Raw genomic sequence first — 19,659 nt, 5'->3', positions numbered from 1 at the left:
GTCTCCTCCTAACTCTGTAAATTTGTGAACGAAGTGGGGGGCACAGCCCAGCTCTGTCTGGTGGCACTGGGGACCCAAACGCAGATGAAGCAGCTCAGGAAGTGGCGATACCTTGCTGCTCCCCCAGCGTGGCCAACACAAAGTGCTGTCAGCTATACGGACACCAGTTTGTGTTTGTGTTGTGACTCTGAAAGGAAGCCATGGCATTGCTTTCCACAAATTATTAGTAAAAAATTGTTTTGTTAATATTTGAAATATTTAAACACAAAAGTACCTACCATTCAGATTTAACAAATTGTTAGCATTTTACTATTTTGCTTAAGACCTTATATTTTTAAAGCAACAGAAACTTGGTATCCTGTGCGCTCTGATTCTATGCAGTTAGTGAGCTTGGATAGTGATGGTTCAGACAGGAAGCTTAGAGAGCAATGCGCACCATTTTATCGGAATCTACGTAGGTCTTGAGTTTCAGGTCGTAAGATTTCAGAGAGTGAGGAGATACCATTTCCTCCAAACAATTCTCTTTCAAAAAAAAATCACTGGCTTCTGTTCAGTTCCTGAGTAGAGACAAGAGTTCAAATAGTAAGAATTATAGGTGTTACAGATATAGTTGGGGCCTTTTGTATGTTCCTCTCAATTTCATTCTCTGCTCCCTCTCCCGTGGCTGCCATTGTCCTGAAGCTGGTAGGTGTCATTTCTGTCCATGTTTCCCACTTTACTATATGTGGATATTTTAATAAACAGTACATAGTCTTTTGGTAGGGGTTTAAATATTACTTAAACAGTATTATACTATATGCATCATTCTGCAGTAGGTTACTTTGTACTTTAGGTTTGCCTTCTGTTGCATGGATACAGTTTTCTTTTTTAAATTCCTATTTCTTCTTGTAGAATTAAATCTTTTATTTTTTTTAATTTAATTTTATTTTTTTGAGACGGAGTCTCACTCTGTCTCCAGGCTGGAGTGCAGTGGCGCGATCTTGGCTCACTGCAACCTCTGCCTCCCGGGTTCAAGTGATTCTTCTGCCTCAGCCTCCTGAGTAGCTGGGACTACAGGCATGTGCCACCACACCCAGCTAATTTTTGTATTTTTAGTAGTGACAGGGTTTCGCCATGTTGGCCAGAATGGTCTCAATCTCTTGACCTTGTGATCCACCCGCCTTGGCCTCCCAAAGTGCTGGGATTACAGGCATGAGCCACTGTGCCCAGCCAGAATTAAATCTTTTATTGAGGGAACATAAAGGTAGCGCTGTGAGTTTTTGCATTTCTTAAAATGTCTCTATTATGCTTTCACGCAAATGATGAAGTAGATGAGTACAGAATTGTAGATTGACAGTTTGTTTCTTTCAACACTGAAAATATTACTTTCCTGCTATCATGCATTTCTTGATGTTGATGAGAAGCCTGCTGCCATTTCAATTGTCTTTACTCTGTAGGTGACCTGCCTTTTTTGTCTGTTAGCTTTTAAACTTTGCAGCTTCACAACAATGTGACTAGGTGTGGATTTATTTTTAATTATTTTGCTTTACATATAAGGTGTGCATTTTCACGCCGAGAACTCATGTCTTTCTCAAGTCTGGAAAATTCTTGAATATTCTTGAATATAATTTTCTGCCATTTTTTTTCTATTTTCTTCTGGACTTCCTGTTAATTGTTAATCAGAACTTCTCAGTCTATTCTTGGTAGGTTCTGATTATCTAGTGCTGTACCACAAACCACACCAAAATGTGACTTAAAACAATAATTTATTGTTATTTCTCATGGTTCCATGGGGGTGATTGGACTTGGCTGAGTTGTTCTCACTTGGGACCTCTTGTGCGGTTGATGCCAGCTGGAGCACAGTCATCCAGAACTTGACTGGGTTAGACATCCAAGATGACTCACTGGCCCCATGGCTCACGGGACCAAAATGTCTGACAGTTGTTATAGAGTCACCTGTTTGCTTAATTATGTCTTATTTATTTTTCTATATTTTATTTTTAAATTTATGTTTTTGAACATGCTAACCATAACTATTTCAAATTAATTAATATTCACCAATTTGAGAGGTATTTGTGTGCTAAGATTAGTAAGATTTGCTGATGTTTGGATATGTTGAGAGAGTAGGAGTGTGAAGAATAAAACTGCTAGGTTATATGCCTTATTTGGATGAAGTTAGAGACCATGGAAGAAGACCAAGCTTGCAGGAGAAGGTTGTAAGTTCCTTCTGAAGCCCTATTAAGGCAGTTGGACAGACCATGATCATAAATTTTAATTTTGACTATGGACTAGGAGAAATATAAATACTCTACAAAGATAGGCTCCAGTTATTGATCCAAGGATCATTCAATAGCTATAATCTCAAGATCTACCTTCATTTATTTATGAACTTATTTAATTCTTCCATATGCAAGCACATCAATATGCTGTTAGCAGCTTGGATAGTCCTTTCTTTAAAGTTGCCATTATTTACTTCTAAACATTTTCCTGTTTCATCCACTATCATGGACCCAAATCTCTGCTTCAGAAGTATTCTCAGAAATGAAAGTGAGGGAAATGACAGAGAAAGTGAGGGCAGAGATGAACGTCAGATCCAAAATTCATCTCTGCCAATTGCTCTATATGTTAGGAGGAAACAACTTCTAGTGCCTTGTTACTTCTTTCTCTCTTTTTTGGAGTGCCTCCATTTGTACCTCTGAGTTTCTCTTCCCCTTCACTTTGTCATTTACCTGCCTTGCTTGTTCTGGCCCTAACTGGGAGTCGGAAGAGTTGACTCTGAGCACAGTGAGGTCCAACTTCTGGTGGGATGACAGAGGGGAGGTGAATCCTGCACGTGGGGGGTGAGCCATGCTCCCCTGGATGACTGACACAGCCAGAAGGCAGTTCTCCCCAAGATGTACTGCCAGGGGAGCATGTTTGAGAATGATTGCAAGAGATATTAACATACTTCCTCCCAGGACTTATAGGCTAATGATTTTATAATTGAGACCCAGAAGTCTCATCTTAAGTTAATGAAGTGATAGGATGCCTCTTCAAAAGCACTTGGTAAATAATCATTGATGAATGAATGAAGAAACAGACCTAGATAAATTAAGTAATGACAGCACAACAATAGCAGCAAACTCAAAGAGTGGTGACTCTGTGTGCTCTCAGCGCCCACTGACTAAGGGGTTTTATGCGTTTGGAATTCATTACTCCTCACAGTAACTTTATAAAGTAGGTACTTTCTTAACTCCATTTTCAGATGGAAACCTGAGACATGAAAGGTTTCATAGCCAACAAGCGGCAGAACTAGGACTCAACCCCTTACAGTCTGGCTCTAGCATTTGGCACTACTATACAACCCTCTCTGCCTAAGTAACCTGTCTAGGTTCCTGCATGGAGATTACTTATAACTAGGTTTGTCTGACATCAGACTATGTGCTTTCAGCTGCCATTCTCTACTATTTCCCTAAAGGATCATTGCCTATCAAGGAAGTTTCTTGTGAGGGCACCCTCCAGCTTCAGGCTGCTTTATTTACCTACTCAATCAATCAGTTACTCTCTTACAAAAGAAAAGACAGAGTCAAGAAATCTTAAAACTAATTGCTGGTTGTCATGCAGGGCAAAAAAAAAAAAAAAAAAAAGGAGAGATATATTTGTTTGACTAAATTTTCTACTCATCCAGCTTTCTGGGAAACCAACTAAAGTTATTCTCCAAAAGTCACAACACAAATCTTTAGCAAAATGAGGACTTGCAAAGAGGCAGACCTCAGTATTTATTGTTAAAACAGATGATGGAGACCATCTACTCCAACCTGCTCATTTCACAGGTGAGAAAGCCAGGCACAGAGAGGTTCAGTGTGTCTTATTCTAAGTTATGCACCTGATGAATGGCGGAGCCAAGACTAGAAGCAGATCTCTTGACTCTCTGCTTAACAAACTCTGCGTTATTCCTGTTCAGCCTCAGGTTTCTTTCTGTACCCTGAGCAGTTAGCATTTCATGCATTCATTATTCAGTCACTTATTCATTCACCCCTCACCCCTCATATATTTACTGAGTGCTTTCTCTGTGCCAAGCTCTGTTCTCTGTGCTGGTCTTTGAGTGGAATATAGGAAAGATATAATTTCTGCATCCATAGAGTTTACAATCAACTGAGGGAGACAGGCCCCAGATAAACAAATTAAGAAATAAAAAGAAAATGTCAGGGAGTGAAAACCGCCGTGATGAAAACAGATGTGAAAGAAAGGGGCCTACTGGAGCCCAGGGCTCACGAAAGGTCTTGCGGGAGTTGCATTTAAGCCACTTATTGAGTGGTGACAGCGAGAAAGAGCATCCCAGGGCCAAGGCTGGTGGAGGAGCACATGCTAGGAGTGTCTGAAAAGCAGGAAAAAAGGACCATGGGAAGGAGGGAGAGGGGGCTGGGATGGTGAATTTTATGAGTGGACTTGACTGGGCCACAGAGTGCCCAGATTAAACACTATTTCTAGGCATATTTTTGAGGTTGTTTCAAGATGAAATTAACATTTGAATCTGTGGATTCCGTAAAGTAGATCTAGCTCGGTGTGGGTGAGCATCAGCCAATTCCTTGAGGGCCTGAACAGAACAAAAGGCAGAGGGAGGAGAAATTTGCCCCTTTGCTTCCTGCCTTGTACTTGAGCCGGGACATCAGTGTTCTGCCCTTGGACTGGGATTTACACCCTCAGCCTCTGGTTCTCAGGCCTTCAGACTTGGACTGGAATTATACTGTCGGTCTCCTCTCCAGTTTGTAGAAAGCAGATCATGGGACTTGATCTGCTCAGCCTCAATAATCGCGTGAGCCAATTCCTCATAATAAATTGTGTGTGTGTGTGTGTGTGCGTGTGTGTGTGTGTATTTATATACGCATACCTCCTATTGGTTCTGTTTCTCTGGAGAACCCTGACTAACACAGAGGTGACCTATTTTGTAAAGTATGACAGTCCGATCAAAAAGACTTGTCAAGCCATTAAGAAAGATGATTACAATGCAATATAGCAAGCTGGAAATTGATCACAGTATAATGTGGGAGAGAAAAAGCAGGATATAATTATATGGAAGCCATGACTACAACTCTATGAAAATATTGAAAGGAAAATGATTCGGATGGCCACATAGAGTTGGAGGATTATGGATAATGTGGTTTCTTTTTTCCCCATTTCTTTACTGTTTCCAATTTTTCTCTGTGCTTCATTGCTTAAATTAAGAACTGAAATGGATAAAAATAAACTGTAGCTGATGCTTTAAAAAAAAGAACTAGGCTCCAGAGTGTTCTAGATTAGTCTTGAGATACATTTTTCTTAACTTAAATATTTTAAAGTAATATATACATACAGATTTTAAAAATCAAATAGTAGACCCTACCCCTTCCCAACTCCAAGTTACATTCTCCTGAAGCAACCACTTTCAAGTCTTTTGGCTGTTTTTTTTTCTTCTTATAGTAATTCTTTTTTTTTTTTTTTTGAGATGGAGTCTCATTCTGTTGCCCAGGCTGGAGTGCAGTGGCGTGATCTCAACTCACTGCAAGCTCCGCCTCCCGGGTTCACGCCAGTCTCCTGCCTCAGTCACCCTACCGGTGGGACTACAGGCGCCCGCCACCATGCCCGGCTAATTTTTTGTATTTTTAGTAGAGACAGGATTTCACCGTGTTAGCCAAGATGGTCTCAATCTCTTGACCTCGTGATCTGCCCTCCTCGGCCTTCCAAAGTGCTGGGATTACAGGTGTGAGCCACTGCACCTGGCCTTCTTATAGTAATTCTTAAATTTTTAAATAACATGCCTCTATTTCTACTGCTTGATTTCCCAACATCCTAGGAATTCTTTTTATTTCTCTACAACTTTAGACTCTACTTTTTCTTAGTTCCCATCTTGGTTTACTTTATTGACTTACTGTTTTACTGGGACATAAATTTTTTAAGGAAGAATTCATGCAAAATAAACTCACGTGTTTGAATAAGCCTTCATTCTATTCTCATATTTGACTGAGAATTTGACTGGGTGTATAACTATAGGTGAGAAATATTTTTTGGAGCATCACTCCACCGTCTGTGAGGTTTTACTCTGGCTGTTGAAAGTTTAATAACATTCTCATTTCTAATTTTTTATATATGACCTATTCCCCCTACTCCCTATACCATCTGTTTTAAGTTCTTCTCTTTATCCCTGCTATATTGGAATTTCACTCAATGTGACTTGTTGTGGATCTTTTTATTATTCATTTTACTTGATACTCAAGGGTCCTTTTCCAACTGAAAACATGTACCCTTAAATATGGGGAGTTTGTGTTTAATAATTTTGCTTGGTTTTCTGTTTTCTCCTTTTGGAGTCCCTATTACTTGTATGTTGGACCTCTTGATAGATATCATATTTTCTTTTCTTTCCTCTGTAATTTTCTATCTTTTAAATTCTATTTCCTGAAAGAGTTCTTCTACTTTTATCATCCAGTTCCTTCTATTGAATTTTTAGATGTCTGCTATGATGTTTCTAATTTTAAAAAACTGTTTCTCTTTCTCTGGATGTTCCATTTTATAACATTTAATTCTTGCTTCATAGATGCAATGTTATCCCTTATCTTTCAATATTAATTATAGTTTGTTACCATCGTAGTTTTCCTCAGTACTTACCTTGATTCTATTCCCTCCTACTTTCTTCCCTGTCTCCCCCAACAAATTGTTTGTTTTGATATATGGCCTTCATATTGGGAGCTTTCGTCAAATGTCTGTTAACACATGGCCATCTCTTTACATTTCAGACTGGGACACAAAAGAGATGATCAGAAACTGGGCAGGAGAGGGATAAGGCTTATGGAGAGGAGACTTTCTTCACAATAGGATGAATAGTGGGGACCTGCTGGCTGCATTAGGGAACCCCCAGGAATAAGGGTTCTTAGATTTGGGGGAATGGGGTCAGTCATCAGTCTTTTTCTCCAGAGACCAAATTTCTTTTTTTTTTTTTTTTTTTGAGACGGAGTCTTGCTCTGTCGCCCAGGCTGGAGTGCAGTGGCGCAATCTCGGCTCACTGCAAGCTCTGCCTCCCGGGTTCACGCCATTCTCCTGCCTCAGCCTCTCCGAGTAGCTGGGACTACAGGCGCCCGCCACCACGCCTGGCTAATTTTTTTGTATTTTCTAGTAGAGACGGGGTTTCACCGTGGTCTCGATCTCCTGACCTTGTGATCCGCCCGCCTCGGCCTCCCAAAGTGCTGGGATTACAAGCATGAGCCACCGCGCCCGGCCCAGAGACCAAATTTCTAATCTGCTTTCTGGGAATTAGGGTTGAAGTGGTAATAATAATAATAAATATGTGTGGGAATGGGAGAGAGGCTGTCACTGAATCCAGTGTGCTTTCAGTTATGTTTGGTGTCAAGGTTAGAGCTCTTTCAACTCAATTTCTCCTGAGACAAAACTTACAGTCTTTGGAATAGAGGAGGACCAGCCATCTTGCTTAGTATATAGAGGGAAAGAATCCAGGCTCAATTACTCCTTGTACAGACTTTTAACCAATCTTCTAGTTTTCAGCCCCACCCCTCATCCCAGTCTTCTGGTGTATGTGATGCTTCCAACCTCTAAGACTTAACAGGGTCTTATAAAAAAATAATAGAGAAAATGGAGGAAATATAAATGTTATTGGACTAGTGAAAACTATCAATCTAGTAATCCGGGAAACAACCCATCTTAGATGAAATTCAGACGTTTAAAGAAATTCAGACATTATAGCAGACATTTAAAACCTGAATAGAAGGGATTGGAGATAAACATTGAAGAACTCTTTCAGGAAACAGAATTAAAAAGATAAAAAATTGCAGAGAAAAGATAAGAAAATGTGATATCAATCAAGAAGTCCAATATACAAATAATAGGGGTTCTGAAAGGAGAAAACAGAAAACAAGGAGGGGCAAAATCATTAACCTCTAAGACTACACTCTCATAGACTAACTTGTTGTTGGGTCTTTTTATAGGAACTTAGGAAAGTTCATAAAGCTGAAGCCTAACTCAGCACTTATGCCAGTACTTTAATTTGTTATAGTATGTAATTTTTAAGACATTAAAAAGAGTACACCTGCTGTACTTACATGTTAAAAGCCTAATAATAAAGTGAATGCTAATGAATACACCTTCAAATAAAGAAAAGTAGCACGTTACTAATATTAGCGAATTTCATAGATGGATTATTTCCTGGATCAGTAGATGGATACTTTTCATTTGTTCAGGAACATTTACACCTCTTCCATTTTCTTCGTTATCTCTTTGTAAGGCTCTATCACACCTTCTCACTTTGGCTTTCTTAACCTCTCCCTCATATTTCCCACCTTGTCTCTTTATATTTGCTGAATGTATTTTAACAAGGATCTCAGTATATTTGGGCAACAGAGCTTGCCACAAAGTCTAGTCTGTCATACTCCTGGAAAAGAAAGTTCCAGGTCTCATCCATCTTGTAATGTTTAATTGGCATCAGTAGCCTGCTCTCATCTCCTTTTCTTTTTCTTTTTTTTAACGTGTGTGATTGTAAACATCTTCAATTCCTTTTCTATCATTTCAGAGGGGTTCCAGGAGAAATATGTGATAAACACTATATGGTTTGGCTGTGTTTCCACCCAAATCTCATCTTGAATTGTAGCTCCCATAATCCCCATGTGTTGTGGGAGGGACCTGGTGGGCAGTAATTGAATCATGGGGGTGGTTTTTCCTGTGCTGTTCTCATGATAGTGAATAAGTTTCATGAGATCTGATGGTTTCATAAAGGGCAGTTCTGCTCACACTGTCTTGCCTGCTGCCATGTAAGACGTGTCTTTGCTCCTCCTTTGCCTTCTGCCATGATTGTGAGGCCTCCCCAGCCATGTGAAACTGTGAGTCCAGTAAACCTCTTTTTGTTTATAAATTACCCAGTCTCAGGTATATCTTTATTAGCAGCATGAGAACAGACTAATACAAACACTCTTGTTCAATCTGAAATGTATAAGTGGAAGTTGGTTAGGTGTCTTTTAAAATTGTGCAGCATTGCATTGGGGGTTTAATATCTCCAAACAAGTAAACTTGTATAGAAATCTACTGAAATAATCATTTGATATACTTTTGCCTAAGTGAAATTATTGGGACAAATCCCTAAGTGGCATTGCAAGTGTTTCCCTTTGGCATCCTCAGTAGGGAACCATCTCGTGGATAGAAGGACTTTTTCTGAGACTTATCCAGATGGAAATCTTCACTTCAAAAATAAATCTTTGTATTTCATAACAAAGCCTTTAGAAAAAATACATTAGTCATCTTTATTAAAAAACTGAACAACTTGATTTAGAGACAAGGAAAGACCAAAATGCTCATGTTAAACCCATTTCTTTCTTTGTCCATGAAAAAAGATTAAGTCTTCAAATGGCCACTTCTGTTTTTTTTTTTTGAGACAGAGTCTTGCTCAAGCCCAGGCTGGAGTGCAGTGGCGTGATCTCGGCTCACTGCAGGCTCCGCCCCCCGGGGGTTCACATGGCCACTTCTTAGTCTGAGTGACTAGAAAATCACTCTACCAGTGCATAATGATGGCTGGGTAATCACTGGTTAATGACAAAACTTATTGATTTCACGACTTCTTTGAACTGAACGTCTCTCTGTAAGTCTAAATCCTGGACATGTGAAGTATGAAAGTATTTCATGACAGTAGATTAGTATGGACCAGCTTTATATTTAGACTCAAGCCCTGAACTGCCCCGACACCCCCTATTTCCTTTGTGAGCTAAGAGTCTTCCCACAGAGGCCAGTCTGGGTCATCTCTTTCCTGTGATCAGGTAGGGTCCTTCCTGACAAGGCTCTGCCCCCTCCTGGCCTTGACTACCCCTGGGCAGTGGCCCCTGGGGTGGACCTGCTCTCCTGCTCTGACAAGCAGTCATCTATCTTAGAGCACAGGCTCTAATTACCCCTGCCATTAGCCTGCTTGGCAGGACTGCAGATGTTATTAATGGTGGTGAAATTATCCATTGCCTTTCAAAACTCCAGAGCCACTCGATGTTTGTCCCTGTGACCTCTTACAGCACTTCATTTCTTTATTCACTTTGCTGCTATATTGAACCTTCACCTTGAGTGTGAGATAAAAAACAAGGAGGAGAATGTCACTCTCTCCAACGTTCCTTTATTCCCTTCCTCAGCCCCTCACCCCCTACTTATTTGGGGATGTAACCCAGCACCATCCTCATTGCCATGCTGTTTGTCAGCAGGGAGCTCTTGACAGTGTGGATGTCCCATTCTTCCCTGCCTCTGCCCATCTCATAGATCTTTTCTCACAAATTAAAAATAACTTGTTGCTCCTTATTAGAAAATCAATATATTTTCATGTCTGGGAAAATTAGAAAAATGCAGATAAGCAGAAAGAAGAAAAATAAATCCATACTCTCACCTTCCAGAGATAAACAATGTTAAAATTTTATAGTATATCTTTACAGACATTTCTCTATAGGAGGATATGAGATGAGACTGTTATAATAATCACCATAACTAACATCTATTGGTGCTGTTCAGATTGCTTTGGCGTGTATTAATTGATTCACTAAATTGTCTCAAGAACCCTATGAAGTAGGTTTAATTCCTTCCTTCCTTCCCTCCCTCCCTTCCTTCTTTCTCCTTCCTTCCTTCCTTCCCTCCCTCCCTCCCTTCTTTCTCCTTCCTTCCTTCCTTCCTTCCCTCCCTCCCTCCCTCCCTCCCTCCCTCCGTCCTTCCCTCCCTCCTTCCCTCCTTCCCTCCTTCCTTCCTTCCTTTTTTCTCTCTCTCTCTCTCTCTCTCAGTTTTGCTCTCGTTGCCCAGGCTGGAGGGCAATGGCACAATTGTGGCTCACTGCAACCTCTGCCTCCTGGGCTCAACTGATTCTCCTCCCTCAGCCTCCTGAGGGATTACAGGCACCTGCCACCATACCCAGCTACATTTTGTTATTTTTAGTAGAGATGGGGTTTTGCCATGTTGGCCAGGCTGGTCTCAAACTCCTGACCTCAGGTGATCCACCTGTCTCGGCCTCCAAAAGTGCTGGGATTACAGGCGTGAGCCACTGCACCCGGCTGAAGTAGGTTTAATTTCTATTGCCATTTTGCAGGTGAGGAAACTGAAGCAGGGAGAGATTACAAATATTGCCGAAAGCCTTGTAGCTATTGAACTGGAAGAAGTGGGAGCTTAACCCAAGTTGTCTGCCTCTAGGCTCTGAATTCTTCAATAATAAATTATATTATCATCTAACCTGCTTTTTCAATTTCACAAAGTCTAAATATCTTTCTTTGTTACTCTTAATCCACCACATGATTTCGAATAATTATGAAGACTTAGTAGAATATCAAAATATGAATATGTTGAAATTTCTTCAACCAAACTTTAGGGCAGTTTTCTTTTTCTTGTATTTACTCTTATTTTATTTTTTGCTATGATAAACAACACCTAAATTTTTTTTTAATGAGATAAATCCTTCAGGAATTTGGCTACAGGGAAAACAAAAATAAATAGACAATGTAAATAATGTTCAGTTTATTTCACACTTGCAAATGAAAGCTTCATGTACTCCTTTGTTCAATTCATTATTTCTAAGAGATATTTGTCTACTTTTAAAAATGCTAATAATTATTGAATATTTTCTATGTGTCAGCCACACCTTATTTGTGCTAGTTAATTGCTGATATTTACTCACAAGTAATTCAGGCTCAAAATGAGATTCTGGTAAAGTCAGAGAGGAGGAAAGGAGAAGACTTTCTGGATGTCTCTGCCCCTGTTACATCCTGCCTTTTTCCTAGGTATTCCCAACTGAGCATCAGTTTTTTCATTTCCTTTTCCTTCCCTCCCTCCCTCCTTCCCTCCTTCCTCCCTCTCCCTTTCTTTATTTCCTGAGCCTGAATATTCTGTCTTTTCCCTTAGCTGGAAACAGCTCAACTGTTGACTATCCAGAAACCCTAATGTAGCTTTAATCTAATTCCTGTTCTGGAAGGACATTTTTGGCATACCATTTTGTCTCATCTGAGTGATAGACTAGGTCTATATTTGGCCAGTTAATCCACCACAGCAGAGTCTCTTTGGAATTTTTAGCTGATTGTCAGCCGGTCTATGTAAAATGTATTTGAATTGACCTCTGGCTGATAAGATAGACTAAATATCTTCATAACTTCATAATAGGTCCATTCTTCCATGATTCAGAGTACAAAGCCAGGGCCCAGGCAAGTCACTGATTGAATAATATGTAAACAGAGAGCTTGTCTATTTACTCATTTTTCTACTCCATGTAATGATGCCTAGCACGCAGGGAGCATTAGACATGGATTTGTAAAGTTGAAGAGGAACTCTCAGGAGATCTGGGTTCTAGTTTCAGTTCCACTACAGATTAGTAAAACTAGTTAGCAGCTGTTGGAGTGAGGCTTATTAATAACCACTTTGCCCCTCAATTGCTGCGTACATATTACCCGCTTAGGAACTCTTGGCAATCCAATGAAACAACTCCTGAAGCTCTGTGATTTCCACAGAAGAATTGTGTTCTAGGTTCTCAAGGTATTAACTTTCAAGAAAGAGTAAAAACATATTGACACTCTTATTTTGAAAGCTATGGAATTTAATTCCAGGACATTGTGCATGGCAAACAGGTGACCTCTTAGATGTTTCAGCTTCCCCCGCCCCATTTTGACATAGATTGCAGATGAAATTTTCATGTAGGATCCCTTCCCATGAGTGACCTAATATGGGAATTACGGGCTATGACAAGGATGAGAGAGGCTGTGGGATTCTGTACCATTCCTAGTCCACTAATATAACCCTACCCTTCTCTCCCACTTAAGAAAACACATTAGCTAAGACATATTTCAAAATTACCACAACAAAACTATGGGGTAGTGGTGCAGGAATAGACAAACTGACCAAAAAATGGAATATGCACCTGGACACCCAATCATGTATCCATGGGAAACTGGTATATAATAGAGCCATTTCCCAAATCTGTGGGAGGAATCTGGATCACTTAGTGAATAGTGTTGGGATAAATGACTCACTATGGAAAAAACCAAAGCTGGATGCCTACTTCTCAATACAGACAAAAATAAATTTCAAATGGACTAAGGACCCAAGTGTGAAGGGAAAAGACACAAATCTTACAGAAGAGTCTATAGGGGTCTATCTTTATGGCTTTGTAGTTTTCTGCACATTTCTTAACCAATACCCAAACAACATAAACCATAAGGGGAAAATTGATGGGTGTGACTATCTAAAAAATTAAAGATTTCAGTTCAAAACAGTTAACCTGCCTGTCCAATGGCATGGAGAAAGATGTTCACAGTGTCTAAAATGAATAAGGAATTAATGCCCCAAGGAACTCCTGCAGATTGGCAAAAAAAGGATTGGAAACTCACATAAGAGCTAGACGGGCAAAGGATATGGGCAGTTTGTAGAAGGAGAAACCCAAATTGCTATTAAGCATGTGAAGAGATACCCACTTCACTGGTAATCAGAGAAATGCAAATTTAAATTATAACACGATCCACTTTAAAATAATTAGATTGACAGAAATTGGAAACCTTATTAATATCAAGTGCTGAAAGGGATGTGGGGAAAAGAGAGCCCTCTGACACTGCTGGTGGGAGTGTAATATCCTATGCTTCCGCAATCCCACTCCTAGTGCAGCCTCCAGAGACAGACCTGCACAGATCTGTGAGGGGACATCTCCGTGGGTGGTCCTTGCAGCACCATTTATGTGTGTGTGTGTGTGTGTGTGTGTGAGGGGACATCTCCGTGGGTGGTCCTTGCAGCACCATTTATGTGTGTGTGTGTGTGTGTGTGTGTGTGTTAGAGTCAACCGAGGCGTTCATCCCTAGGGCAATGCAGGAAGCAACTGTGCTGGATGCAAGGCAGTCAGCAATAATGATTAGATTTCAATATAACAGCTAGGAGATATTCCAAAAAACAGAGCTGGATGAAAAAAGTAACAGAGAGAATGAGATTTATAGCCCATTGCCTTTTGTAAATTAGATATTAAACATGCACACACAAAGTAATATTATATATTATTCAAGGATGTCCATATATCTACATAAAGATAGGAGTAAGGGGATGTGGAGGAGGGGGAATGAGAGTGGGATGAGCGAGTTGGAGGGAAAACAACAACAGCATTTTTGAAGGGCATTTTATGAATCCATGAGTGTACCATGCACTAAAGAGTAGAATTAATTCAACTCTGTGGATCTGTGGTCCAAAAGACAGGAAAAAGGAAGTAAAATCAAATTGAAATGTGGGTGAATGAGAGGTATCCTCATGGTAATAACCCTGAAATGTTGCTTATAGTCTGTGTAATAAATCATTGATAAATTTCAATTCTCCATTATTTGTAATAGTTTACTTGCAACACTTCCCAGCTGTCAGGACCCCTGGGGCTGAGAGCCCTAATGGGAGCTGTTTGTGTTCATAGTTCTTTGCCTGACATAATCCTACAGAGGTGAACTTAGCCCCAGAAACTAAAAGAAGCAGCCTCAATATTCAAGGAGCAATTAGGAGAAAGACTTGGAAAGGGTTTGCAATTACTATTCCATAAAGACCTAGTCTGAATACCGCTTTATCCATATTTTATTTCCTCCATCTAATATTTAAAGTCTTCCCCTTATATTTGTTGAATGAAAAGCAGAAATCTAAATAGCTCTAACATTATTTCCCTAATTCCCACAGCCTGCACTGCTCAGATGTCAGTCTCTACATTCCTAACACAAATGAGCAGAAGACAAAATCATTTGCAGGATTCTGAAATGAAGTTTTTCAGTGGAACACAGAGAAACAGTTAAATTTTGCAAAGCTGTGAAACTGGAGAGGGGGCTGTCCTCCAGATCTACCAACCAGAGACTTGGAAGGAATTACTTGTATGAGATTCATTTCTCTCTGTCTTTCTCTTTCTCCCCTCTCCCCGCCTATCTGCACCAAACTCACCTGTCAATTTCATCAGCGATACTTGAATGGATTTTCTAACCTGCCCCACTCCAAATTGATCAGTTAATTAAGTTGATCTCTACAAGATTGTTGAAGAACCAGGTCTTTTTCCTTTCATGTTATGCAGTTCCAAGTAAACTCCCTTTACTCTGGTATCCTTATCAGAGGCACACATCACAGGAAGTGGAGCATTCCTTATGAATATCTTAATCTGCACACAAATAGATTTTTTTCAATGTGAATTTGGATTTTTAAAAGCACGCTTACTGCAAGTACATTTTGCAGCCTCTTGTTTCCAGATGAGAATTGAGTGATTTTCTATTATTTATTTATTGTCACTTTAAAATATGCATTTCTTGGGATCATGCAGAATTGCTGTATATTTGCTTTGAAGATTAGAATAAAACTGGGAGATAATGTGGATGTCTCTTGTGATCAATGGCTGTGAGGCAATGTGTGTGGCTTTGGCCGCCGAGTCTCCAAGTGAGGTCACTCCTCCGATCTGAATGTGTGTGCACATTGTTGATAACTGGAATTAGTTTAGGAGGAAGTGAGACCAGTGTCCTGGGTACTAACGCCCTCTGAGGGGCTTCCAACCACTTGCAGACCATTATCTCATTAGTTCTCAAAATACTCCAGTGAGGAGGAAAGGAAGGAAGACGCTAATGGAGTAATGAAATGGTAGAAAGCACTTTGCTAATGTAGCCATCACTTCCTCCTCCCCTGCCGCAATCCCTAAGCCCGGATGCAGAAACTGAGGCAGAGGGAGCTGAAATTGCTGACCCGAGACCCCTGGAGAGTCAGCAGCAAAAGGAAGACCGGGATGCTGCTCCTCAGCATGCTGATGGAACGTTTTTTTTTTTTTTTTAAAGAAATGCTTAAATAAGGGCTAAATCGCTCACTTAAGATAACAGCAACCTTTTATTTCTAAGCCAACATGGGGTGTGGATAGCTGGGAAGTCAAAAATGTGCTGAGAAGAGGGGTGGGCACTGGGCCAAGTTAAAGCTGTCGACAGGCTCTCAGAAGTGGCCACTTCGGGGTGCAGCTGGGCTCTTCTGCCGATTCAGTACTTTGCTGATAAGTACAGTTCAATTTGGTTCACATCTTTATAGACACACACACGACACATATTAAACTGACCTCATCTGCTCTAATTCCTCAGGTGTTTCACCAAGGCCTTTGAGGCTATTTTCTTAAAGAAAATAGCTTTGATAAAGACTTTTGTTTTCAAAGAAGCTGGTTTGGTTTAAGTTTCTTCCCTGCTTTAAAATGATGAGCCTACATCTCCTTGGAAAGTGCTTTGAGAGTCATCTAACAGGACACTTCTGTTTGTTTTCTTTTCTTATTCAAGGGCTTTATCGCATGGCTCGCAGTCACCATCAGTACACCATGTGGGCCCTGGGCTCCTCTCTGAGGTCCCCTGGGTTCCTCTGCTCTGTTTTCATGGTCTTTAAGCTTCCTCCTCTAGGGTCTAGGGAATCTTTTCTCTTCGGTGAAGTGGGGACTAAGGTAGAAATGGCTGGTAAGACATAGGTCAAAGGAATAAATCTTTCATTGTGGAATTGCAGGCATGTGGGATAATTTGTGAGAAGAGGGAGTTTTATGACACTCCACCAGGCAGCCTACTTGGAAAGGTCAACCCCACCAGGAAAAAGATAGCATCATTCTTGAAAAACCCAGATGCTATTGTTTCCCCTGAGAGGCAGCCTACTCAACACTTCTTAAAAGTTGAGAATGTGAATGAATACATGAGATTCATTAGTTCATTCATTCATTTATTCAACAGACACCAAAAATGAATCAGTAATAGCTCCTCATATCAGGGAACTCACAGACATATAAACAAATTATTGAAGGTCAGGGTAGTCATAAGAAGGATAATAGAGGGAGATTTAGAAAGCTAGGATTTCTGGCATAAAAGTGGAAGTATTCAATGAATTTATAGACAATCAAAATTCAAGAAGACATTTATAGGCGCTAGGTCCTAGGTGAAACTGGCCGGGAAATATTTAATGGAGATAAATATATGATCCAGCACAGGTATAAAAAGACCAATGGATAATACTTAATGGAGATAAATACAGGATCCAGCATAGGTGTAAAAATACCCATGGGATAATAACAAGATTGGAGATACCTCTATTTGATGTGGTTGGCAAGGACATAGACTAGTGGGTCAGGTCCATTCATGGCCCCGCTATTACTTCTTCTATGACTGTGGAAAATTTTCTTCACCTCTCTGTGCTTCAGTGTCCTCATCTGTAAAATGGAAGCAATAATAGGTCTTACCCAAAAGCATTGTTGGAGGGATTAAATGAAATGATACCTTTCAAGTTCTTAGAAAATTGCTTGGCAAAAACATCAGCACTCAGTAAGATCTAAGAAGGATTATTATTACTCACAAAGGGTTCTTTTAGAAAAGAAAAAAGAAAGATCCCAGACTTTTAATTTACAGCTTGCCCAGCTGCAGTCTGCAGTTCTCTGATAAGCTCATTGGGTTGTACGCTGGTCTCCCAAAAGGGCAGGAGGCAGCGTGCAACTCACTACTTTATACCCAGTATTCTGTCCAAAAGAAGAAAGTGTCATCCTGGGGTTTTCTATAGGCAAGAAGAGAAAATCTGGATATGGTTGGACACCTACTTAAGCCATTAGGGAGGCAAATATCAATAGGGCCAGAGAGAACAGGCCCACTGTGCACTTCTGTGATATGTGACCCTACAAGAGAGAACCTTTCCTGATAGTGAAAAGCTCTCAAACACGAACTCAGTCTCTGCGACCACGACAGTCTCCAAGAAGGGAGGAAATTTGGAAGTATTTAAAGAAGCCAAAGTAGCTGTGACGGACTTAATGAGCTCAGGTTTTACAAAGACTTCTGCAGAGAAAAAACACACAACCAAGAATGATTACAAGAGGAGTATCGGGAAGGTGAAAGTCTAAAATGAGCTGAAGCATGCAAAAAACTTCTAAAGACAACAAAAAGGACTTAATGACGTTCCTGGCAAGAAGCTCAGGGAAGACAGCGGCAGATCTAGAGCTTGGAGTTGATGGTGAAACTGTAGCTGGGCAGTCTGGAGAGGGCAGAACTCTGCAAGACTTCCTTTTTCTGTTTTCTCCAACAGGGAGAATGGTAGAACAGAATGCAAAGAAAGAATGAGCACTGGCCAGTGACATGGAAGCCAGTGAGCTTTTTTCTTTTTAAGACAGTCTCACCCAGGCTGGAGTGCAGTGGTGCGATCTTGGCTCACTGCAACCTCTGCCTCCTGGATTCAAGCAATTCTCCTGCCTCAGCCTCCCGAGTAGCTATGATTACATGCACATGCCACCATGCCTGGCTAATTTTTGTATTTTTAGTAGAAGATAGGGTTTTGCCATGTTGGCCTTGCTGGTCTCAAACTCCTGACCTTGTGATCCGCCCACCTCAGCCTCCCAAAGTGCTGGGATTACAGGCATGAGCCACCGTGTCCAGCCTGCCAGTGAGCTTTTAAGAAGCATGTGGCTGCTCTTAATGAGTTCAGATCTCTGGAATAAATTAATGATGTTGCAAGGTACTGAGGCAATTTGCAAATCAGATTCTCAGTCATTGCTTCTTGACATTTAAAGAATCTTAGGGAAATGAAGATGTGTTGGAAAAAAAAATGGCCATGAGCACATCTCACCATTTTTCAAGATGGAAAACGAGTTCATTTTACAGACTACAGATAGTTAAGCATGTTGTCCAGCTTGCACAGGAATTGATCATGGAAGGGTTAATTGGTGAGCACTTTGTGGAGAATGTGGGGACCATGAGCACATGGCACAGGCTGACAAGGAACAGGTCACACCAGGCTGATCTCAAAATTCTTCTCTTCTTCCTCTTTCTTTTTCGTTGGTGCTTTTGGGACCAGAGTCTTGAGAGGTCAAATGAATTGTGTGTTTGGATTCCTTCCTTTCCTTCCTTCCTTCCTTCCTTCCCTTCCCTTTCCTTCCTTCCTTCCTTCCTTCCTTCCTTCCTTCCTTCCTTCCTTCCTTCCTTCTTCTCTCCTTCCTTCCTTCTCTCCTTCCTTCCTTCCTTCCTTTTCCTTTGTTTTTCTTTCTTTTCTTTCTTTCTTGACAGGGTCTTGCTCTGTTGCCCAGGCTGGAGTTCAGTGGTATGATTACAGCTCACTGTGCCTTAAACTTCTGGGCCCAAGCAATCCTCCAAACTCAGCCTCCCAAGAAGCTGATATTACAGGTATGCACCACCATGCTTGGCTAATTTTTTTCTACTTGTAGAGGCAGGGTCTCCTTATGTTGCCCAGGCTGGCTTGAACTCCTGGGCTCAAGTCATCCTCCTGCCTCAGCCTCCCAGGGGTTAGAGGCATGAGCCATCGCACCCAGCCTTGTGTTTGGATTTCAACAAAGCATTTGATAGTTCTCTCAGGATGTTGTTGAAGGTAAGAAAAATAAAAATAGGCTGGTTCCCAAGTAATTAAAAAACTTGGGAACTGCTTGAGTGGCTGTACTTAATGGTTGTGATCATGGAAACTCTCAGCCCACAGGGGCATTTCTAGTGGTGAAAAAAGCTTTGTTTCCCCCGGTCCAGTTCACATATTTTGTTGTTGTTGCTGTTCATGATTACTACTTATTACATGCCCACTACGTGTCAGATGAGATGTGCTATATACATATATAATATCATTTAATTGAATTTTTATAAAACTGTGGGATAGATATTATGTTATAGAAAGGTTAAATAACTTTCCTGAAGGTACACTGAGATGAAGGCAGAGACTGGGGATTTGAGCCCTAGAACCCAAAGT

At 40.7% G+C, this 19,659-nt stretch overlaps 1 long non-coding RNA gene across 1 annotated transcript in view; it reads left to right on the top strand.

Moving 5' to 3' along the window:
• Window positions 1–19,659, top strand: part of LOC134736506 (uncharacterized) — a 108,892-nt gene that overhangs the window by 88,377 nt on the left and 856 nt on the right. The gene's annotated exons all lie outside the window — the stretch shown is intronic.

The sequence above is a fragment of the Symphalangus syndactylus genome, chromosome 4 (genome assembly GCF_028878055.3).
Source record: "Symphalangus syndactylus isolate Jambi chromosome 4, NHGRI_mSymSyn1-v2.1_pri, whole genome shotgun sequence".
Classification (NCBI taxonomy): domain Eukaryota; kingdom Metazoa; phylum Chordata; class Mammalia; order Primates; family Hylobatidae; genus Symphalangus; species Symphalangus syndactylus.
Note: the sequence above shows the minus strand (reverse complement) of the source record. Positions and strands in the feature narration are given on the sequence as shown.